The sequence below is a fragment of the Macrobrachium nipponense genome, chromosome 4 (assembly GCF_015104395.2).
Source record: "Macrobrachium nipponense isolate FS-2020 chromosome 4, ASM1510439v2, whole genome shotgun sequence".
In the NCBI taxonomy this organism is placed as follows: Eukaryota; Metazoa; Arthropoda; class Malacostraca; order Decapoda; family Palaemonidae; genus Macrobrachium; species Macrobrachium nipponense.
This window is the reverse complement of record NC_061100.1, coordinates 123,556,708-123,580,343: the sequence shown is the minus strand read 5'-3', so window position 1 is coordinate 123,580,343 and position 23,636 is coordinate 123,556,708. Positions and strand designations below refer to the sequence as shown.

Sequence of the window (23,636 nt, the reverse complement as noted above, 5' to 3'; positions counted from 1 at the left end):
TAAAAGAATACCCTGCTAGGATATCTTCCTCGAGGCCTGGAGGGTGAGCAGTGGCATTGTCCAACACCAGCAGACATTTCAGAGGGAGGCGCTTCTCTTCCAAGAATTTCTTCACTGTCGGGCCGAAACACAGATTTACCCACTCCGTGAACAAAAGCCTCGTTACCCAGGCTTTCGCATTAGCCCTTCACATCACTGAAAGCTTCTTCTTAAGCACTTTGTGGGCCTTGAAGGCTCGACGAGTCTCCAAATGATAGACCAGTAGGGGCTTCACCTTGCAATCCCCACTGGTGTTTGAACAAAGTGCGAGCGTAAGCCTGCCTTTCATAGGCTTATGCCCAGTAGCTTCTTCTCTTCCTCCGTGATGTACGTCTGACGAGGCATTTTTTTCCAAAAAAGGCCAATCTCATCACAGTTGAAGACTTGCTGAGAATTGTAGCCTTCCTTGGTCATCACCCCGTCGAACGTCTTTTTAAAGGCTTCGGCCGCTTTCGTATTTGAGCTGGCAGCCTCCCCATGCCGCACCACCGAATGGATGCCAGTCCGTTTACAGAATTTTTCGAACCACCCATGCGAAGCCTTGAACTCTGGGGTTGGCGTTGATGTCCCTTCTCCTCCGTCGTCTTCGGCCAGGGCAATCACATCGCTGAAAATAGCACTGGCCTTGTGGGAGATTGCCATCTCCGTTATCGTATCGCCAGCAATTTCTTTGTCTTTTATCCAGACAAGAAGAAGCCTTTCCATCTCGTCGTGCATGTGGGTCCTCTTGCTGGACAAAATAGTGACGCCCTTGGAAGGTGTAGCTGCTTTGATGACATCCTTCTGCTTAAGGATGGTGCCTATTGTCGACGGATTTCAGCCATATTCCTTGGCGATCACACTCAATCGCATACCAGCTTCATACTTCTTGATAATCTCCATCTTTGTCTCCAAAGAGAGCATCCTCTTCTTTCCGTGAATTTCAACTTTCTTGGGACCCATGACTACTATATACTGTACGTAATTTACGTATAAGTAGAGTAAAGTTCTCACACAACATGATAAAGTACGTATACTGCAACAAAATCACTAACGAATTTACGTTAATAAACAAAATCGTTAGAACGAACGAATACCGCGTGCATACGATAACAATGCTGGGACGAGTGGCCGAGACACGCTGCGTAGTAGTAGGTGCATGATGGGAAGGATACCGACCAATAGGAGAGAAGGATCTCATGGCGGTGACTAGCATCAGGAACCAATGGGAGAGCAGGAGGATGGTGGCCAGTCTAGTACTCAGTTGGCAGCGCGCGAGTTTTAAAATTGTTATCAGTGGTCCATGCGAATCTCGGACTTTACAGCAACAACCTTTCGTATCTTGAAAAATTTTCGTATGTAGAGTCGTAAAATTTTTCGTGTTAGCTTTCGTATCTCGAGTTTTTCGTAAGTTGAGCCTTTCCTATCTCAAGGTACCACTGTACCTTTCTTATTAACATAAATAGAGGAAATGCGTAGACATCTAGATTTGACCAATTCTGGATCATTGGATCAGTCACCCATGCTAACGGATTGGGAAAGAGGGAATAGTACAGAGGCGGACGATTGCTGGACATTGCAAATAAGTCTAAGGTCAGCCTTCCCCATAGGTCCAAAGTTCAGCGCAAGCTCGACTGTCCAAATTCCATTCTGTATGGAGAATCTATTTCAGACAACTTTGCTCATCTGGTAACACATTGCTCTTACCATGAATGAAGCAGTGATCAATTTTGTCAAGAGGGAAAATGGGTGAGTTCCTCCTTGAAACTTTATGTAAGCCAATGCCATGGTGTTGTATGCATGGTCTCTTACTGCTCGGTTGTGGACTTTTGCTGCGAAGTGTTGAAGTCCCAAGAATACAGCTTTCAATTCCTTCAGGTTGATGTGGAGCTCCTTCTCCTTTGGTGACCACCTTCTGGAAACTTCCTGATTTCCAAAAAGGGCTCCCAGACCTAGATCTGATGCATCAGAAAAGAAGTCTAGGTCGGGGCTCAACAGGAGTAAGGATTTCCCTTCCATCAGTCTTTCTTCTGACTTCCACCAATGCAAGTCCTCCCTTATTTCTGGGGTTTATCAGAAAGATGTGAAAGTCTTGATGTATTTTCCGATCTCAGCAAGCTTTGAAGTAAAACTAGAGCAGCCTTATTTAAAGTCTCCCGAGCCTCACAAATTGTCCCATAGAGGCTAAGGTGCCTAGAAGGCTCATCCACCGAGTGGCGGAGCATGCCAAAGGGAGAGGAATCGGTTGACCATCTGTAAACAGAGCTCCACCACTTTTGAGGGATGGTGAAACCCAAAAAGTCTGAGAGTTGATCTGAAAACTCAAATAGAGAATACTCTGAGTGGGATCCAGTTGAGACTTTTGCAGGTTCAGTAGTCTTATGGAAGTCCTCCATGCATCTCTTCTTCATAGGACAACAAAGAGGCCAGTTATCCAAGTAGAGCGAGATCTTGACTCCTGCTAGATGTAGCCAACCTGCAAAGGGAGCAAGTACCTGAGTAAATACTTGAGGGGAGTGTTCTGAACTGATTGATCTTGATGCATGAACCTGAGGTACTTCCTTGAATCTGTGTGGATGGAAACATGGAAATATGCGTCTTGCATGTCCAGAGAGACCATCCAGTCTCCTTGACAGATGGATGCAAGGATGGAGTGCGTAGTCTCCATGCTGAACTTGGTCTTATCTAAGAAGACATTCAAAGCACTTACATTTAGCACAGGTCTCCACCCTACTGATGCCTTTGGTAATATGAGGAGGCAGTTACAGAAGCCCTTTGATCTGATGATCTTGACTGTATCTATGACTCCCTTGCTAATGTGTGACGTTACTTCCTTTACAAGGGCCGAATGTCTTTCCGAACCGATGGAGTAAGCCATCAAGACGTCGGTAGTGCTGGATAATGGGGGCCTCTTCTTGAAGGGGATTGAATGACCTTCCCTCAGCACTCTCACTACCACTAATCCATCCCTCTTGTGTCCCATTCCTCCCAGAAGGAATGAAGCCTGGCCCCAACTGGAGCATGGAGGACGTGGTTCTCTCTTGCAAGAGATTGTCTACTCGGAGGACTTCTTAATTGCTTTAGAGGTGAACCTAACTGTGCCCATGGGCCAGGACTGTGATTTCTGTCTGGACCCATGAAAGGGCTGAGGCTGAAGCAAAGAAGACGATTTTGTAGAGAAGGTGGGCCAATCCCTTTTGTAACTTAGTAGATTGGGTTAACAGGTCTTGAGTGGATTTCTTGTGTAAGTGAGAAGTAATCTCACTGTGTCTTGCGGGAATAAGTGGAACTTGTCGAAAGGGGAGAATAGAAGAGCCAATTTCTGTTAGGCTGTTACACCATAGGAAGTGAAAGAAACCCAAAGTTCCCTTTTCTTTAGCACTCCCATAACATAAAGGACAGCCAACTCGTGCAAACTATTCCTTACTACCTTATCAGTGCAAGAGAGAAAATTAATTAAATCTGCAGCACAATCTTCCAAGGAAGAGGGATTGTTGGGTTTCTTAGCTAGAGTTCCAACACAGCAATTGAGAAAACTCAATACTTTGAAAGACTTGAAAAGGCTCTTTCAAAGGTGATCCATTTCTCAGGACAAGAAGAAAACCTTCGCAGAAGAGACAGCGGACCTACTACTTGCATCAATAAGCCCCAAAAAGTCTCCTTGGGAGGAGGCAGCCACTTCTCCCATCATGTAAGACCAGTCACGTCTCCGAGCAAGGCGATAAGGCAGAATACTAAAACAAGACCATACCCTGCTCTCTCTTTTCGGAAAGCCAGCTTTCCATTTCTCGCAAAGCCTTCTTTGATGGCAACAAAAGAACCATCTTAGCAAGTTTGAAGGAGTCCGACAGCTAGGTGCGCATCATAAAAGACCAAGCTGGAGGAGCAAGTGACAAAGGCAAGAAAAAATCTGGGAAGTTATCCAACAAAAATCTACACAAATCATTACAAGGTGTAGGTGTCCTGCCTGATCGAGTTGTTTTCACCTGAAGAAATCAGACATAATGAAAGATCTGCAGACAGTGCTGAAGGAGCAAGAGGTTTTTGGAGAGGAAGCAGCAGAATATTTTTCAGTTGGTGCTGCAACAGAACCAACGAAGGGTCTAAGCCAACTTGAGAGCCCTCACCAGTATCAGGGTGTGAGAACGCTCAGGCGCTTCAGGACACTTGGGTGCCTCAGGGTGCTTGGGGGGGAAATAGGGCACTTCAGGACACTTGGGTGCCTCAGGGTGCTCGGGGGGAACAGGGCACTCATTTCATGAACAGCGAGAGGCAAACAAGGAGCATTTGGGCAGAGCAGCCACTAAGCCATAATAGGGCGCTCAACCAAAACAGGGTGTTTGGAGCCCAAGATGTTTTTGTAACACGATCAGGAGCACCTAGGCATCCTAGTCTGCTGTTACAGAGAAAGAAAATCCTTGGGACTATCCCACTTGCTGCAAGAAGATTGAGGACTCAATGAAGGCTCCTTCCACCTCTTAACCCTTAAATGCCTATTGGACGTATTTTACGTCAACGAAATTGTCTGTTGGGTGCTTAATTGATGTATAATACGTCGACGCTAAAAAGTTTTTTTAAATTCGCGGAAAAATAGTTATAGGCCTACTTGGCGAAAACTTTTGAAACACGCGGTTTGAGGGATGCTGGGAGTTCATGGATCAAGCTGTTGTTATGTTTACAAGCATTACCCAGCCGGGCATGCGCAAACTGCTTTCTTCTTGCACCAGCAAGCATCAGCGACGTGTCATCCAAGAGCGATCTTATGCCGCAATCATGTTTTGCCGAACTTTTGCGAGTGTTTGAGTATTTGTGGTGGTATAAGACGCACGTAGAGATGTCTGAACGTCGAATGGAGCGCAAAAGGGGTTTTGCCTCTCGGTAGGGATTGTGGGAGACGTATTTTGAACTTGGATGCTGGAGAGGGACCAAGCAACCAATATGACCTAGCTCCTCAACGCCGTTCCGTGCAGCCTCGTGTGGCCAAAAGTGTTCAAGAACCACATCGTGTGCCTTTTACGACCCCTAGGAGGTATCGGGGTGTCCTGAGGGGCATTCATAGGCATTTGGGAGGCCTCGAACCAAAGTACATAGACAAATACTTGTTGGAGCTTGATCGGGAGCAGCTCGCATATCCTCATTTTGATGGCGGTTGGTCATCTAGTGACGAGGACATCACTCCCGATGTTAGTGATGATGAATACTTGCCCCCAATGTCCGTACGGGAGTCACAGGCTGAAAGTGAGTTGGAGTTTAGTGGTCTTGGTGCCTAGAGGAGGAGGAGGAGGAGGAGGAGGAGGAGGAGGAGGAGGAGGAGGAGGAGGAGGAGGAGGAGGAGGAGTTGTTGTCGTCTAGTTTTGTTGTTGAGGACGACACAGAAAGCAAGGGCCTAAGTGAGGGAGATGGGCCATTGGGGGGGGGGGGTTCCGAGTGCGAAACTGTGCCCGAGCACGTGTATGGGCTCGTAGAAGGTCAGAAAGTCGCGCCAGCTTAGGTGAAGGCCATTTGTCCGAGAGTGACGAGGGGTGGTTGGAGGACCCCACCCCACCTAACATGCATCCATTCACGGCAGCACCTGGGCTCACCGTACCTGTTCCTCTCACTGCTCTGGGGTTCATTCAACTGTTCCTGACACGGGAATTGCTGGAATACCTGGTAGCAGTGACGGCGGACTACGCTCGGTACTGCCGTGACGAACTGCGGACGACGTTGTCGTATCGCTGGCGGGGCTGTAACCTAACGGACATGGCACATTTTTTGGGGGTCCAAGTTTTTTTTGGAATGATGCCTGCTGCCAACGTCAGGCAATATTGGAGGCGGAATTTATTTTCAAGTACGCCCAATGTACCTAGCATTATGGCCCGTGATAGTTTCCTGGCGTTGGACAGGTATTTCAACGCCTTCAACCGAAGGGCCATAAAAGTGTACAACCCCAAGAAACCGAAGAAATAGGGTGTAAAGTTATTTTTTATTATGGAGTCCAACACTGGATACGTCGTGGACTTCTCTGTGTATTCCAGGGTCTTCTCCACGCTGCGTGACACTGTGTTCGGTCTTGTGGATCGTTTCCATAACCAGGGATACCACCTGTTTATAGATAATTATTATAACTCGGTATCCCTGGCCCAGGAACTGTATGAAGCAGGTGTGCATGTCAGTGGTACCCTTTGATTGGTGCATAGAAAAAATCAACATTTGGTCAACTTTGACTCGACCGAAATGGTCGAAAAACGCAATTGTAAGATAAATCTCTTACAGCCTAGTAATATTCAATCACTTACCTTCATTTGGCAACAAACGGGAAGTCTCTAGCACAATATTTTGATTTATGTTGAATTTTTGAAAAAAACTTTTTCCTTCCCTCCGCGCGCAGAATCTCGGCCGCAAATCTCCGAAATGCTTGAGCCACATTTTCGTAATGTCTGCACCGTTTTATATTAGCCGTTACATAGTTTTATATATGAAAATGTGTGCAATTTCATGTAGAATACATCAAAAATAACTCATGGTCGTAGCTTTTATTATTTTTGAAATACGTATTTGCATAAAAATCATGATAAACAGAAAAAAATCGAAATTCGGTCAACTTTGACTCAACCGAAATGGTCAAAAAGTGCAATTGTAAGCTAAAACTCTTACAGTCTATTAATATTCAATCATTTACCTTAATTTTGAAACAAATTGGAAGTCTCTAGCACAATATTTCAATTCATGGTGAATTTTTGAAAAAAAAACTTTTTCCTTCCCTCCCCACGCGGAATCTCGGCCGCAAAATCTCCTAAATGTTTGAGTCACTTTGTCGTAATATTTGCACCGTTTTATATTAGCCATTACATAGAGATTTATATATGAAAATGTGCACAATTTTATGTAGAATACAACAAAACATAACTCATGGTCGTAGCTTTTATCATTTTTGAAATATTTGCATATAAATCACGATAAATACAAAAAAATCGACATTTGGTTAACTTTGACTCGACCGAAATGGTCGAAAAACGCAATTTAAGATAAAACTCTTACAGTCTTGTAATATTCAACCACTTACCTTCATTTTGCAACAAACGGGAAGTCTCTAACAAAATATTTAGATTCATGGTGAATTTTTGAAAAAACTTTTTCCTTCCCTCCCCGCGCGGAATCTCGGCCGCAAATCTCAGAAATGCTTGAGTCACATTGTCGTAATATTTGCACCATTTTATATTAGCCGTTACATAGTTTTATATATGAAAATATGCGCAATTTCATGTAGAATACAAAATAATAACTCATGGTTCGACATTTGGTCAACTTCAACTCGACCGAAATGGTTGAAAAATGCAATGGTAAGCTAAAACTCTTACAGGCTAGTAATATTCAATCAATTACCTTCATTTTACAACAAACGGGAAGTCTCTAGCACAATATTTCGATTTATGGTGAATTTTTAAAAACTTTTTTTATGTCCATGCGTTACGAATTCATGCATCATTTTGCGATAATATTTTCTCTGTGTTGCTTTGATCGTTTTACAATATGTTATATACCAAAATGATCGCAATTTAGTGTACAATACAACGAAAAAAATTAACTCATTAGCTTTAACTGTTTTGCTCACAGTGCGATTTGTATACAATTATATATGAATTTTGTTTTTGCGCTGTCATATATTCCAATATTTATATATTTATATATGATAGATATTTTCTTCATTTCTGATGGTTGCATACTAAACTTCAGGCAATAACAAAAAAAGGAGTAAAACTGAACTCTTAATCTTGAAAACTAAGTGTGCTGTGATTTAAAAAAAAAAAAAAAAAATTCTGCTTCGGCGCTCACTCCCAAACCCCGCCGGCATGCGGGAGACGATTTCTGAAATACTGCTTAGGCGTTTAATGGTTAATGGGCAGTGAAGGAGGCCGATCCCTGAAGGAAGACCTTCTTTTCAGGGGGTGCAACTCATCGGGAAAACATCACTGTTGCCTTTTGTTCAAAGAGGAGTCTCCTGAACTACAGTGGAAAACACCCGCCCCCCCCCATTCGCGGGTGATGTGCACGAGACCCCACCCGTGAATAGTTAAAACGTGAATACTTAGAAACCCCTCTAAAAAGGCTTATAACTGCCTATCTTGAAAGTTCAAATACCAAATGTATAACTTAAATAACATCATACTTCAAATATACCTTAAACTACTATCCAATTACTGTATTAATCTTTGTGATTATATTATTAATATAATTTCAAAGTCATCCAAAATATTTTACCATTAAAAATATATATGTATGGCCAATAACAGAGACGAGAGAGAGAGAGAGAGAGAGAGGAAGAGAGAGAGAGAGAGAGAGAGAGAGAGAGAGAGAGAGAGAGAGAGAGAGAGAGAGAGAGAGAGAGAGAGCATTGAATTGGCAACATCATATAGGTATATCTGACCATCAAGAGTGAAATCATGAATTATTTCACAGACATAGAGAGAGAGAGAGAGAGAGAGAGAGAGAGAGAGAGAGAGAGAGAGAGAGAGAGAGAGAGAGAGGAGAGAGAGAGAGAGAGAGAGAGAGCATTGAATTGCAAATATATATAGACCATCAAGATGATCAGTATCACAGACATCTGACCGATCAAGAGATGAGATCATGATATTTGCACAGACATTCAGAGAGAGAGAGAGAGAGAGAGAAGAGAGAGAGAGAGAGACGAGGAGGCATTGAATTGGGCAAACCATCAATGGTTAATTTCGACCACAAGTGAAATCAGAATATTTCACAGACAAGAGAGAGAGAGATAGAGAGAGAGAGAGAGGAGAGAGAGAGAGAGAGAGAGAGAGAGAAATTACATGAACGTTAGTTGCTAACATACTCCTCCTCCTGTCACATTGCTTGAGATATCTGACAGCTTAGTACCTGGATCTAAAAAGAAAGATGCAGGGTAGAATGAATTTTCCTTCATTCTTTTATAATTTTTTTATTATATACTAAATCTTACTGATTCACTATAGTATTTTCTTTAATGAATTGATATTATTGTTGTTTATATTAATATTAATATCTAAGGATTAGTAAATCATTTATTTATCATACAAAAAACATACATCTCTGAGAGAGACAGAGAGAAAATTATTATTTTCAATCATTTGACATCATTTAATCTTATTAAATTCACTAATACAGCATTAATGAATATATTAATATTTGAAAATAAGTAAATCATTTTTGTATCATAAAAATGTATTTAGTCATGAAAACACCATCAAAATACACTAATTAGTAAATATTTATCGTCAGAAAAACCCGCAAATAGGCGAATATCCCGCGAATAATGGGTAGATATGGTCCAAAGAAAAATCAGCGAAAAGGCGAGTCCGCAAATCTCAGAACATGAATACAGGGGGTTGACTATAGAGGAAAGCTGGCTCACTTCAGGGATACTTTTCCAACGGCTGTCTCCTGTCTCAACCTAGGAAAAAAAAAACAGGTTGCACTGAGGGGGTAATTGCCTGTGGGCAGGGACCCCTAATCTCCCTTGGGACTTCATTATGGCTCCTCCTAGGTATAGGGGTGTGGGGCAGTGACTTTAGCCTAGGAGAATCAGTGGGACGAACAGCCATCTCCTCCGCTCTCCCTACACTTGCACTTGCACTTTCACTTTTTTCAAATTTAACCATAAGCACTCACATGGAAGACCCTAACTTGTCCACTGTATTAACCTCAACACACAACCTCTGATCAAACTTACTTTTAAGGCTGGTGAAGCTATTGGATTTGGAAGTGTGGAAGCAAGGAGTAAGTGGTCTCGGGGAATGAACCGATACAGGAGAGACTGGATTCATTAAAGCAGACACAGTACATAATATCCTTACTACTAGCAAGAGGGGTTGAAGCCTGACTAGATGCTAGTTTGCTACCGGCTTTAGCAGCTGCCTTCCTCTTAAAATTTGTTTCTTGTTTTGCCAAATAGGAGGATAAAGTCTTCCACTTCTGATCAGTCCAATCTCTATATTTGTCAAAAGTCAGATTAATGCTACAAATTTGCCCCTTGCAATTCGTGCAAAGGGTATGTAAATCATAAGTCAGTTTAGTCATCTAGGTATTGCAGCCTTTACACAACACTGGAAACTAGAAGAGCTAGTGTCAGACATAACTAACTAGTTAAACAGTCACAAATTGTAACAATTGTCCAGAAAAGTAGAATAATTAGATAATAATGCCCAAAGGCTACCAAATAATACTTCACAAAAGCAAAGAAAACCAAAATCCAAAATCAAGCAGCTTAGTCAACAGTGTGTGTGGACCTAACAAGCTGCAGAAACAAATTGAGCTGTTGGCTAAGTTGTTCCTCCCTCTTACCTCAAAAGTGGGTGGGGCCTTGTCACCTACCTAAAAACAAAGGAATCGCTACGGCTAATTTCAACATTCAAGCTGCCATCGAGTAAAAACTCTTAGCTAAGTAATTACTGGGTAAACTACATGTATAAAAATGTACTTTAGTAAAACTATTTTCAACTTCTGTCATAAAATTTCATCCAAACCATTATAACGACTAATACATAGAAATACAGGTTCATTCAAACCACAGGAAAACAGCATAACAATTCTGAGAGGGTTAAATCCAGACCGTCGTAATTAAAGGACAGTGCTATCATAAAAACATAACTGCCTTACAATCTCAACCTGTTGAGTCAAACTGGATTCGAATGTTAACCACTCAAGTTGTATACAACAACCAACTTTAATCCACCATTTCCTTACAGAAGCTAAGACATGTCTATGAATTCCTTACACTGAGGTTATGCTTTTAATTACAAAAATATAAATACTTTACATAACTGTATGTATACAAACCTTAATATACCACAGAGGGTTTTTTTCATCCCTGCTGTGCAGAGAGCTGACCTACCCCAAATTAACAAAATCTACCAGAGGGCACCATCTCAGGTTTTATGAGCTTAAGCATCCTATGAAGGAGAGGTTACCTCAAATTACAATGGAACAAACTGAAAAGACCATTAACTTGCTAAGCAAGCTTCCAGGAACAGAATGCCTACTTGTGCACATGAGAGAAAAAGAGAGAGAAAAACCATAGAAAGAAACCCAAGGTATCTAGTGATCTCGTCATGAGATAAAGCAGGGTCACTAAATACGCAAAATGCCTTTGATTCAGTCCTCTTGAGAAGGTAGGGAAAGGAAAAAACAAATCAAAATATGACTTAATTCTCAAGACATGGACATATACAGCACATAAATAGATTTTGTAAATGAGTTAACTTTAAGAAACATCAACACAGAAACTAAATAACTAATTTTCTTGGGAGGCTGACTTCTTAATTTTAGTTACTACATATTCTCTCTGTTAGACATTAGGCAGGCCTAGCAACCCTTGAAAAAAAGTAGTCTTACCAAAAAAATGTAAGTTATAATCTTTAAGAAGTAGGAGTGCCACATAGGTATAATGTGATGTTTCAATTGTGATATTTTAAGTATTTAAATGCATATGTGTAGTAATGTTTAAAATTCATTATCAAAGGATAATTAATCAGTATGAGTACATAAGCAGGTGTAACTTACTACATTATATTAAATAAAGACTTTTCTTATTTGAAAGGGGGAACCCCACCAAGGCCCACCCTGACCTACCTAGTAACGAAAGGTATTTTTCTAGCTTGTTCTATTTTACAACTAATTATGACAAAAGTCTATATGTAGTAGATTCACTTCTCCTGTGCATCTCATGTCCAGTGCCATTCCTAACGACGCTCCTGATTGGCTGTTGATAAGCTAATCACAGGTTTGGAAACTCTCAGTCTCTCTTGAGAGTTCACGTAGGCAACATCTACGTTCCAACATCTTTCAAACATTATAATTTTCATTACACCTTAGTTTTACCTGCAGAAAAGGAGCGTTTCCCAATTCCATCACTAAACATCGTCAAGCCAATAATTTAAGGATTATAATGATGTAAGAATTATGTACTTCAGTAAACTTAATGCTAAAATATTTATAGTGAAACCAACATAAAATTTTTAATATGAAATATATTCTTTCATTCCTTACATGTGATCGCAGTGCATTCATCATTTAGCATTTGTGTTAATACCGTTTTGTAGCTTAAATGTCATGGAATACAATGCTACCAAAAAAATTATAAGCAGGGCTATCATATGAAAATAACAAGCAAAAGATTAAGAATATAAATCTCCCTCTCTTATCTTCATGCAGTCAGTTATTATTATTATTATTATCATTATTATTACTATTTTAAAGTATTAAAAACAAATAGTACATGTACTATAAAAATTCTCGAGTCTCAGTAAATGAGAGAGAGAGAGAGAGAGAGAGAGAGAGAGAGAGAGAGAGAGAGAGAGAGAGAGAGAGAGAGACGAGAAGAGAGAGAGAGAGAGAGAGAAATTGCATGAACACTTGGTGGCAACAACACAACAGTTCCTCCCCCTCCGTCCCATTACTTGATATGTTTGACAGTTTTAGTACCTGGAGTTTGAGAGAGAAGACTGGGATTTCCTTCATTCTTACTTAATTTATCAAATTTATAAACTAAAATCTTACTAATTAACTTTAGTATTTTCTTTAATTGGTTGATGTTATTGCTGTATACATTAATATCAATATTTGAAAATATGAAATCAATTATTTATTATACAAAAAAACCATACATCTCTGTAGAAGAGAGAGAGAGAGAGAGAGAGAGAGAGAGAGAGAGAGAGAGAGAGAGAGAGAGAGAGAGAGAATTATTATTTTTACTATGATATCATTTAATCTTATTAACCTTATTAATACTGATTAATTTGAAAATTAGTAAATCATTTTTGTACCATAAAAATGCATTTAGTCATGAAAATAACATCAAAATACACTAATTGGTGATGATTTTTGCTGGAAAATCCCGCAAATAGGCGAATCCCCCGCAAATAATCAATATATATGGTCCAGAGAGAAATCCGCGAATCAATGAGTCCGCGAATCCGAAGGACGCGAATACAGGGGGAACACTGTAAACCTTAAGACTTCAGGTTCGTTAGCAATAAAAAATACAATTGATTAAAAATTTTTCATTTGTTCGTGAGCGGAACAAACCTTTGTTGTTAACAATACGATAGACTTATACTTGGTGGGAGGTACAAGTGCCCTAAACCAGCTGGGAGTTTAACCCACCTGACCACCCTTCCTAGATGAATGAGTACTAAAGAAGGGGGTCCAAGCCCGTTGAGAATAGACAATCAGATATCTAAAAACTCAGCTGTCTAGATTGGAAAACAATGATATATGACCAGATTCATTGCATTCCTGGAACAAAAAGAAAACTCCTACTGTTCAAGCAACAAACCGTGCAAGGCACAGGGGTTTGTCACCACTGCTCACTCCCCTTGCTAGAGTGAGGAGTACTTGCTATTGAACAGTTCCAGCATATGAAGTGTTCATTCTTTGACCCATCTATAGGAAGAAGAAAGGAAAAGAGAAAGAAAGAGGCCAGCCAACTCGCTCATTCTCTCTTCCACACAATCATCTTAGGTGAGATACAAACTGTCCTGCCAGGGGCACTGAGTGAGTTACACAATTTGTTGGGCAGCCACCAACGGACCCAAGAAAAAGTGTCCAAGGACCGGTGGGCAATGTCCTTGAGGTAAAAGGAACTGAACGTGACTGATGTAGCCAAGAACCAGTGCTCAAAATTCTATGAACAGACAAGTTCTTCTTAAATGCCAGAGAGGAACTTATACCTCTGATGTCATGTGCTCTAGCCTGCACAGACTCAGTGACAGAACAAGTATGTGAGGAGTACGCCTGTTTAAGTGTCTCACATAATCAGAATGAAATTGTGTTCGTGGACATTTCCCTTTTGGACTGGCCTGTTCTAACAAAAAGTTTACAGCACCTAGCTCTTAGGTGATGAGTCCTCTTTAGATAGCATTACAGTGCTCTAGCAAGACAAAGCAAGAGCTCCTGTGGATCATTGACCATAAAGTCACCTTCCTGCAATTCAGCAAGCAGCACAAGACGAAGATCATGACTTTAAAGTTATGTCAGAGATCCTAACAGCTCCTCCACGGCCACACCAAAAAATGGTCTACTACTAACTTTCATACACTTATGACAGTTCTCCCTAGGAGACTTCTCAAGAGAGAGAGGCTCCTATAGATTCCAAAGAACCTGAAATGATGCAGCATACGCGTTTTGACAGACGCAAACAAAGTCATCTCCAAGCAATGCAAAGGATCTACCCTCAATTTCTACAATGTGAAGTGAAACTCATTATGCATTTGCTGTAGTAAAAACATTTTTATAAATACCACTATTTCTCACACAATCAACTTTCTTTTATATGAGCCACTAGCACAATATGTCAGTCTTAGCCATAAAGACGATGGGTTTCCAATTTCTTGGGTCTTGAACTCCAAGAACTTGACTTTGAGTTTTAGGTGGAGCCTGGGAAGTTATTTACACACTGATGAGGTTCTTTGGAGGCCCTAAAAAACCTGAGAGAGGATTCTTCGTTGAAAGTCAAGTCCTAGTGAACCTCAAATAAAAGGCTTTCTTTCAGGGTTTTTACCCTTAAGTCTTAACAATAGGGTAATTTTTAGTGCCTAGCTGGATCTGGTTAATAAACAGATGAAAGCAAGGAATCTTGTGATATCTGGCAACGCATGCGTAGATCGGTTGAAGGATGGTCGAAGGCCATTCATCTATGATCACGCATCAGTCTTTCTTTTGACCGCCTGGGCAAGAGTCATGTTAACCTCTCTTGGCCTTTTCCCGGTTCAATGCCTGTTTCACTTCTGTTTAGTGTGTGTGTGTGCGTTTGGCTGGTATTAAGACTTCTTCTGCTCCTCCTCGGCGTCAGTGTATGTGCCCATAGTTCCAGGTTTTCCGTTTTCTCATTTTCTGGCTTCGGCAGCGACAGACCCTCACATCACGTGCAGCAGGTATTGTTCTAATTTTTGTACTATTACGAATCCTTGCATGGAATGCCGGGCATGGCCTAAGGAGCAGTGGAGGTCATTTTATGGCAAGAGAGAACATCGGAGGGTTTCGACTCTTCCTACTTGGGAAGGTTTTGCGCCTCTTCTCAATGTTTCGTCTCCTGCAGTAGTCAACCTTCATAGTAGCGTTGTCCCTGCGTCTCCTTCCTTTTCTTCCACTGATTCGTCGATGGAAGTATCGTGAGGCCCCCAGGCTAATGTTTGTAATGTAGCCCCTTCTTCCTTTGGAGTTTATTTGATTCCCGAGAAGGGTGAGGCTTTTTCATCAATCTCTTCTCTTCCAGAGTCGGAGGCATCCAAAATGGCGGCGATTTGGAAGATGCTCGGGCTAGGGGGTCCCCTGTCCCTGGAGGTGTTGCTAAAGCATTTTGTGGAGGCTCGCACCATCCTCCCCGGTCTGGCCAGGACATCCCCCCTCCTCCCAGCTTCGTCTTCGTGGGTAGCAGCAGTTGGCCATCTTGTATTGCTCCGCCAGTGTCTTCTGCCGCTTCGAGTTGGAGTGACGCTGTGGCATCAGCCCCGTTGATGACGTCACGGGATCCGTCTTTGTATATTCCTCCACCAGTGGCGTCTCTCTCCCCCTCGCACCGAGGGGAAGCCATGATGTCACCACCACTTGTGATGTCACTCCCATCGATGACGTCTCTCCCAGTCGTCTCCTCTGATCCGTCTTTCTCAGCCGTGACGTCATCACTGCCGCCCAGTTCACTATTTCTCCCTTCCTTTTCATCGGAGCCTTCTCTGGCACATCAGTCTGAGGTCATATGCCATGCAGTGCTTCAGAGGTTGGACTCTGAATTGGACGTGAAGTTGGATGCCTTATCGGTTGGGAGGACTGGTGGAAACGTGTTGCTTCGTCACCGCCTCCTGAGAAGAGTGCGCATAAGAAACTAGTGCTGTCTTCCTCTCCCTCTTCCCCCTCTACGCCCCGTCGGCGTATCAAGCGTTGGAAGGCTAAGGACTTTGCCCTTCCTTCACCTTCGAGGGAGGAACAACGGGACCTGTTCCCAAGAGTGCTGTTGTTTCGGGCAGCGTTAGTGGTGTGTGATCTGCAGCAGATGCTTCGTCCTCTGCTTCGATTCTCGGGCGTGTTACACGCCCGCCCCTTCCATGCACATCGCGAGTGTGTTGTAACCTCCCCTGCCCGTGCACGTGATGTTAGTGCTCCTTCTTCTCCAAGGCCTATTCGTCGCGGTAAGGTTCTCAAGGCGCCTGTCAAGAGGTCGAAGGTAGTGAGCGCGGAGTTGGTGCAGCAGGAGTGTTTGTTTGCCTGCCTCTCTCACTGGTGCTTCCAAGAGTTCGACTCTAAGGGATTCTCCTTCGATCTCGAGTGTTCGAATTTCCCCCCCTCTCACGTACGTAGTCCGCCAGGCCCGTGACCATTCATGGACATGTGGAGTCATTTATGGAGGTAAGTGATGTTCCTAGTGTTATTGTGGGTTCGTCTTGGAAGCCGACACATGGACCCAGCCTAGACAGGTTAGTTGGGGTTTTGGGCTGTTTGGCTGCTAACCCTTCCGTTAATTTTGGTGGGGAAGGTGCCTCAGAGGAGCCTGCACATCATTCTTGTTGTCAGTCTCCAATGCCGAAGCAGGAGGAGGGAGACACGCAAGAGTTTCTGTCTTCCTTTTCTGAATTTGTTGATCTCATTTATGGGTTTAACAATTTGGAAAGTAGGACTCAGGCTCAGTCATCTTACACTCCTTCTTGCTTGGAAGCCTTGGTGGGAGCTACTAAGGACCTCAAATCATCTCTTCAGCTTCCTTTGTCGGGGCACGTTCAGTCGGTCTTGCAGAAGGTTAATGCCTCTGTTTCGGACCAGGAAGGTTCGCTTCACTCTAGGGGCTCTATCAAACTACTACCCCCGCCTCTCACAAGACATAGTTCTGCATTTTTGTTGTCACGCCATCTTAACCCAGACATCATTCCCCTGAAGCTGGGATTGACTTTGGAACAGGTGAGGACGATGGCTCCGTCCTTGTCTCTGCAAGATGCCTCAGCATTGGAATCTACCGCGGCCTTGATGTTGCAGACGGTTTCTTGGCTGGACTTTTGTTCTGTGGTCATTGCCAAGATAGCTTCTAACAGGTCCCTGGAAGGGTTGGTGAGTGCTTCCTCGCTTGCCAGTCTGTTGCAGTCCGGGGGCAAGGAGTTTTCATATTTGGCTCACCTCAGCGCTAATTTATGGGCTAATCTTCTGATTAGAAGGGACGCGGCTTTGTCTAGGATGGAGAGATCGCTCAACACTGAGTCCTTGCTGGCACTGAGGAACGGAGATCTGTTGGAGTCCCAATTCTTGTTTCCTCGGAAAGAACTTGAGAATGCGATAGACCGGTGCCGGGCTGACACCAAAGACAGACTGGGGCACCAGGCTGTGTCTAAGTCGGAGTCTAGTCCTCAGAGATGTCTGGCTCCTCCTCCTCCCCCTGTCCAGCAGCAGTCAAGGAGATCATCACATGGTAGGTCCTCAAGAACCTCGAGTTCAGCAGGGCCTTCCCATTCGACACAGCTTAAGTCAGAAGATCATCGCCCCTTTCGCTCTCATTCCTTTAAGCCAAGAAGGGGCCCAAGGGGCAGATGTAAAGGGGGTCATCGGTAGGTTAGGCGCCTCTCCCTCTCCTGCGCCATGGTTGGGGGGGTGCCTGGCTGGCCATTAGGCCAAGTGGCAGAGTTATGGGGCGAAGGAGTGGGTGGTAGATGTCCTTCGGGTGGGATACCTACTGCCATTCGACTTTTCTCCTCCTCTGTCGGACAAGCCACAGCTCAGGAAGGCATATCCTCCAGATTCTCTGAAGTTCTTGGCTCTTCGGGAGGAAGTGCAGAAAATGCTGGACAAGGATGCGATAGAGGAAGTAGTGCGTCTGTCTCCGGGGTTTTACAGTCATATCTTCTTGGTGCCCAAGGCATCGGGAGGATGGAGACCTGTGATCGACTTATCCACCATGAATCACTTCATCAGGAATACAAGGTTCAAGATGGAGACCCCGCGTTCGGTGTTGGCAGCCATGAGGGAAGGTGACTTCATGCTGTCGATAGACTTAGGGATGCATACTTCCAAAATCCTATTCATCTGACGTCCAGGAAGTTTCTTCGCTTCTCTCTTGGGGACAAGGTCTTCGAGTTCAAAGTCCTATGCTTCGGGCTGACAACAGCCCCTCTTCTTGGTGCCAAAGGCGTCGGGAGGATGGAGGCCTGTGATCGACTTATCCACCTTGAATCACTTCATCAGGAAGACACAGTTCAAGATGGAGACCCCGCGCTCGGTGTTGGCAGCCATGAAAGGAAGGCAACTTCATGCTGCCAATAGACTTAACCCTTAAACGCCTATTGGACGTATTAAACGTTGATGAAAATTGTCTGTTGGGTGCCGAATTGACGTATGAAACATCAAAGCATAAAAGTTTTTTTTAAATTTGCGGAAAAATAGTTATAGGTCTATTTGGCAAAAACTTTTGAATCACGCACCTTGAGGGATGCTGGGAGTTCACGGATCAAGCTGTTGTTTTGTTTACAATCATTACCCAGATATGCAAGCACAAATTTCTTTCTTCTCGCACTAAAAAGCATCAGCGACACATCTCAGAAATTATTTTGTCACTTTGACATAATTTTTGCACCATTTTATATTAGCCGTTACAGAGTTTTACATATGAAAATGTGTGCAATTTCATGTAGAATACAACAAAAAAACAACCCATGGTTGTAGCTTTTATCAGTTTTGAAATATTTTTATACAAATAACAATAAGTGCCAAAATTTCAACATTCGGTCTACTTTTATTCTACCGAAATGGTCGAAAAACGCAATTGTAAGCTAAAACTCTTATAATCTAGTAATATTCAATCATTTACCTTCATTTTACAACAAATTGGAAGTCTCTAGCACAATATTTCGATATATGGTGAATTTATGAAAACAACTTTTTCCTTACATCCGCACGGTAACTCTTCCAAAAAAAATCAGACATTTTTTCGTCCGATTGTCGTAATATTTGCACCATTTTAAATTAGCCATTGCATAAAGTTTTATATACGTAAATGTGTGCAATTTCATGTAGAATACAACAAAAATAACCCATGGTTGTAGCTTTTATTAGTTTTGAAATATTTTCATATAAATCATGATAAGTGCCAAAATTTCAACCTTCGGTCAACTTTGGCTCAATCGAAATGGTCAAAAAACGCAATTGTAAGCTAAAACTATTACATTCTAGTAATATTCAATCATTTACCTTTATTTTGCAGCAAACTGGAAGTCTCTAGCACAATATTTCAATTTATTGTGAATTTATGAAAACAACTTTTTCCTTACGTCCGTGCGTTAACTCTTCGGAAAAAATCAGGAATTCTTTCGTCCGATTATCGTAATGTTTGCATTGTTTTATATTAGCCATTACATAAAGTTTTATATATGAAAATGTACGCAATTTCATGTAGAATACAACAATCAACGACCCATGGTTTAGCTTTTATCAGTTTTGAAATAGAAAAAATTTGACCTTCGGTCAACTTTGACTCGACCGAAATGGTCGAAAACTGCAATTGTAAGCTACAACACTTACAGTCTAGCAATATTCAACAATTACCTTCATTTTGCAGCAAACGGGAAGTCTCTAGCACAATATTTCGATTAATGGTAAATTTTTGAAAACAACTTTTTTTTTTACGTCCGCAATATTATCATATTGTGATAATATTTTCTCTGTGTTCCTTTGATCGTTTTACAATTTGTTATATACCAAAATCATCGCAATTTAGTGTACAATACAACAAAAAATAATTAACTCATTAGCTTTAACCATTTTGCTCACAGCACAATTTGTATACAATTATATATGAATTTTTGTTTTCACGGTCATACATTCCAATATTTATATATGATAATGATATTTTTTTTTTCATTTCTGATGGTTGCATACTAAACTTCAGGCAATGACAAAAAAAAAGGAGCCAAAAATGAACTCTCAATCTTGAAAATTAACATGCTGTGATTTAAAAAAAAAACTTTTTTTCCACTTTGGCCCTCACTCGCGAACACAGCCGGCATACTGGAGACACTTTCGGAAATACCGGCTCGGCATTTAGGGGTTAAGGGACTCATACTTCCAAATCCCTGTTCATTCCATGTCCAGGAAGTTCCTTTGCTTCTCTCTTGTAGACAAGGTCTTAAAGTTCAAAGTCTTGTGCTTTGGGCTGACGACAGCCCCTCAAGTGTTCACAAGGGTCTTCTCTCTTGTGTCAAGTTGGGCCCATGCTCAGGGGATCCGTTTGCTGAGGTACCACGATGATTGGTTAGTCTTGGCAGTTTCCAAGGAGAAGCTGATGTAGGACAGGGATCGTCTACTTCGGTTCTGTCTGGAACTGGGCACATTAGTCAACCAGGAAAAGTCGAACCTCGTACCCACTCAAAAGATTCTCTGCCTGGGCATGGTCATTGATATGACAGTAGCAAAAGTTTTCCCGTCAGATCAGAGATTGGAGAAGTTGCGGGCGGTGGCGCGCAACTTCCTGTCAGATCACATCCGTCAGCTTCCCAGGAGAAGCTGGTCCCTCATGGGCATCTTCATCTTCGGTCTCTGCAATGGAGACAGAGAATTCTGGTCTCCGGCCGGGGACTCTCCCGTTAATGGTTCCTCTGTCTCTGGAAGTGAGAGAAGACCTTCGTTGGTGGTTGGACGGCCAGAATCTTTCGAAGGGTGTCCCTCTGCATTCTCTTCCACCAGACATCCTTCTGTTCTCGGACACCTCCCTCGCAGGTTGGGGCACTCATTTAGGCGGCCTCATCGCTTCAGGCATTTGGAGTTTGGAGGACAAGCAGCAACATATCAAGATCTTGGAGTTGAAGGCGGCTTTCCTGGGTCAGAAGGAGTTTCGGGGGAAGGTAGAGGGTCATTCTGTCGTTCTCATGTCGGACAACACCACGGTGGTAGCCTATGTGAACAAACAGGGAGGTCTGGTTTCAGGTCAACTTCATGTCTTGGCCGTCAAGGTTCACCAGTGGGCTGTCAGCAATTCAGTAGAGCTCTTGGCCAGGTATATCCCAGGTAAACGGAACGTGGTCGCAGAGAAACTCAGTCGCTGGGATCAGATCCTAGGCACAGAGTGGTCCCTTCATCAAGTGGTGGCAGACAAGCTTTTTCAGATTTGGGGGAGACCCATACTGGACCTTTTTTGCGACACGCTTCAACAGGAAACTAGAGGTGTTCTGTTCAGTGGTTCCAGATTCTTTAGCATTGGCAGAGGATGCATCCCAACATCCCTGGGACAACCTGGAGGTGTATGCCTTCCCTCCGTTTTGTTTGATCCGTCAGGTTCTGAACAGGCTGATGAATTCAGTCTCAGGATGACTTTGGTAGCCCCTCTGTGGCCTCAGGCGGAATGGTTTCCAGATCTGCTGTCGTTGTTGTTAGAGGTTCCGAGGGAGATTCCCCCTTAGCGACATCTCCTGTGTCAGCCACATGCGGAAAGGTTCCACCAGTCAGTAGAATCCCTGTCTCATCAAGGTTGGAGGCTATCAAGTATCTCCTCCGAGTAAGAGGCTTTTCTCAGAGAACAGCTGGGCACATGTCCAGCAGTCTTAGAAAGTCGACCTCTGCGGTCTACCAAAGCAAATGGGCGATCTACTGTGATTAGTGTCGTAAACGGGGTTTTTCTCCACTCGCAACCTCTATTCAGCGAATAGCAGACTTTTTAACCTTCCTTACAGACAAGAAACGTTTGTCTGTTTCTGCCATTAGAGGCTACAGGGCGACCCTGAGTTTGGTGTTACACCTTAAGGGTATCGACATCTCCCCTTCCTGGGAACTTTCCCTGCTAGTTAAGGGGTTTGAGCAGTCGAGTTCTCCTAGAGAGGTCAAGCCTCTGACGTGGGATGTTTCCTTGGTTCTTAAGAGCTTCATTAACAGTCCATATGAGCCCTTGTGTCGCTCACCTGACAGGAATCTGACTCTCAAGACAGTTTTCCTTCTGGCCTTGGCATCTTCCAAGAGGGTAGGAGAGCTCCACGGTCTGAGCTATGAGGTGAAGCACGCCAGGGGTTGGGGGTCGATGTCCTTCGAATTTGTCCCGGAATTCGTGGCCAAGACCCAAAATCCCTCTGTGCATGATAACAGGTTCACTTAGTTTTCCATTCCATCCCTGACTGACTTTGTGGGTGGTGATGCTCAAAAGCTTTTGTTGTGCCCTGTCCGGGCCCTGCGTTGCTTTTAAAAAGGACTCGGCACCTTAGACCAGGCTGCCACAGACTTTTTGCTAGCACAGGCCGTACAAAGAAAGATGTGTCTATGAATACTATCTCTTTTTGGATACGGGAAGCCATCAGACAGGCATAGTTGTCTCTTGATGATTCTACTACCACGTCTGTGCAGGCTAGAGCGCATGATGTTGGAGGTATTGGTCCCTCTCTGGCTTTCAAAAAGAACTTGGCTGTACATAGAGTGCTGAGCGCTGGTACTTGGTTACGCCAGTCCACGTTCACCCCTCCTATTTTAAGGATGTTGCCCACAGATATGCGGACACGTTTTCCCCGGGTCCTGTAGTGGCTGCCCAACAGGCTGTGTAACCCATAGTTGCCCTTAACAGGGTACCTATGTATCTTATCTAAGATGATTGTGTGGATGAGAGAATGAGTGAGTTGGCTGGTCTCCTTCTTTCTCTTGTACCTTTCCTTCTTCCTTCACGCGGTTTAAGGAATAGACACATCATTCGCTGGACTGGTCTGATACAGGTGAGTAAGGTAGTTATACTGATAGTGTGGTTGTGCAATATACAAGTATCTTACCCGCTATTTGGTAGCATATGCTCCACTCCTTGGCAAGGAGGGGTTGGGAGTAATACAAACCCTGGTGTCTTGGTTTGTTATTGGACAGTCAAAGTTTCTCTTTGGTTCCCTATACAGTGGTTATCCCATATATCATTATGTATTTACTTATATGTACTTGTCCCACTGAGTTTGAAAACTGTCAAAATCTACAAAATGCTTATTCGTTAAAAACTACAGTAATGTCATTAATATGAAAACCTATATTCAGCTGAAAGCCATTATGCAAAATGCAAATTCTGCATTTAAGCCCTGTTCTGTTAACTTCATTACTTTTTAAGTCCAAAATTGCAAAATCTACAAACCAACACATACTTCACCTATTCCTCACAGTAAAAGCTTTGTGGAATTCACAAAATATGTAAATTTTCCCAAAAACAAGCAAGAAGGAAACAGTAAATATAACTGAAATTCAACTACAAAACCATCAAAGTATTAAAAGTTGCAGTCACAGTTTCAGGGTAAGGCCAACCAGAACCATTTAATTTTATTAGTAAAATAATTTTACTTTCCACTGTGTAGAATAACACAAGCTTTCCCAAAGCACTTTGTAACCTCAAAAGGCAAACAACATAGCTATTATTATTCCACTAGACATTCAGAAGAAATCTACATAACATATATGATAAAAAATGCCTAAAAGTATTCAAGTAGTCTTGCAATGGCAACAGGACAGTCTTTTACATTTCCTAAAACTTTCTTAGCAGTGGAAATTACCAGTTCCTTAAATTTGTTGATCAGCCAAGGTTAGTACACAAGACAAATTTCAACATCTATGCTACATCCAAGACAAAACAAGTAAGATACTAAAGCAAACAGACTAGTTTAAGGGTGCAA

General features: G+C 42.7%; 1 protein-coding gene across 7 annotated transcripts in view; it reads right to left on the bottom strand.

The window, feature by feature from the left end:
* Positions 1–23,636, bottom strand: part of LOC135211118 (cytosolic 5'-nucleotidase 3-like) — a 250,829-nt gene that overhangs the window by 144,798 nt on the left and 82,395 nt on the right. The gene's annotated exons all lie outside the window — the stretch shown is intronic.